Here is a 1,470-nt window from a genome sequence, read left to right on the forward strand (position 1 = left end):
AAACTGCTGCAGTCAGATTCTTAACCCACTGCGCCATAGCAGGAATTCCCACATCACCATTTTTTTTTTTTTTTTGTCTTTTTTTGTCTTGTTGTTGTTGTTGTTGTTGTTGTTGTTGCTATCTCTTGGGCTGCTTCCGCGGCATATGGAGGTTCCCAGGCTAGGGGTTGGATCGGAGCTGTAGCCACCGGCCTACACCAGAGCCACAGCAACGCGGATCCGAGCCGCGTCTGCAACCTACACCACAGCTCACGGCAGCGCCGGATCGTTAACCCACTGAGCAAGGGCAGGGATCGAACCCGCGACCTCATGGTTCCTAGTTGGATTCGTTAACCACTGCGCCACGACGGGAACTCCCACATCACCATTTTTAATACCTACTCCAAGCAAAAGATCCTATTTAAAACACATTGCAGTTCTTGGGCACTTGATTGCCCAGTCGCTGCCATGACCAAAATAAAGGCAGATCCCAACAGGCCAGAGGCTCAGACAGAAGCATGCTGTGGGGAGCATGCTTACCATGAACTGCTGGTGAAATCTGAACCCCACTGTGCACCCCCTGGCTTCTCGCAGACTTACGGGGAAGCTCTACAAATGCATCAAGAAAGCCATAAAGCAGAAGCAGATTCAGCACGGGGTGAAGGAGGTTCAGAAATTTATTGACAAAGGCAAGAAAGGGATCATGGTTTTGGCAGGAGACACGTTACCGGTTGAGGTATACTGCCATCTCCCAGTTATGTGTGAAGACCGGAATTTGCCCTACATCTATATCCCCTCTAAGACGAACCTGGGTGCAGCTGCTGGCTCCAAGCGCCCCACCTGTGTGATAATGGTCAAGTCCCATAAGGACTACCAGGAAGCCTATGACGAGTGCCTGGAGGAGGTGCAAGCCCTGCCCCCACCCATGTGAAGGACTAAGGCAACACCCTGGGTACCTGCTCGGAAGCTGTTGGGCTGGTGGCAGGTCAGCTGGCTGCCCTCCTGCTGCCCACACTCACAGCATCTCTGTGGTCCCCCAAGGCACATATACCTTCCAGACAGCTCCAGCAGCTATTTCATGACAGCAAAGCCAGCATCTTCTCCATCAATGCAGTTTCCTGTTGAGCTTCAATGAAGATAGTTCCAAGAATGTGATGGGGGGAGTAAATGCTAAAACTGAAAAAATAAAAATAAAACACATTGCTACAGCTCCAATTTGACCCCTAGCCTGGGAACTTCCATATGCCTTGGGTGTGGCCCTAAAAAGACAAAAAAAGAAAGAAAAATTCTCTTTATCTTTTTCTAGGCTCTAGGGGCTAAGGCCATATGAGTCAAAGCACCCATATAATTTAATGAGACATTATCCAGAAAAAAAAAATTAAACAAGCCCCCCCCCCATGGAAGTGGAAGTTTTCCCCAAAGGAGGTCTAGTGCCTCCCTCTGCAGGAAAATTCCTGATCTCTCCCCACAGCAGAGGCTGTGCAGCTGCTC

At 49.7% G+C, this 1,470-nt stretch overlaps 1 pseudogene; it reads left to right on the plus strand.

Moving 5' to 3' along the window:
* On the plus strand, positions 338 to 1,157 carry LOC100157248 (annotated as a pseudogene).

This window comes from Sus scrofa, chromosome 14, assembly GCF_000003025.6.
Source record: "Sus scrofa isolate TJ Tabasco breed Duroc chromosome 14, Sscrofa11.1, whole genome shotgun sequence".
Taxonomy (NCBI): Eukaryota; Metazoa; Chordata; class Mammalia; order Artiodactyla; family Suidae; genus Sus; species Sus scrofa.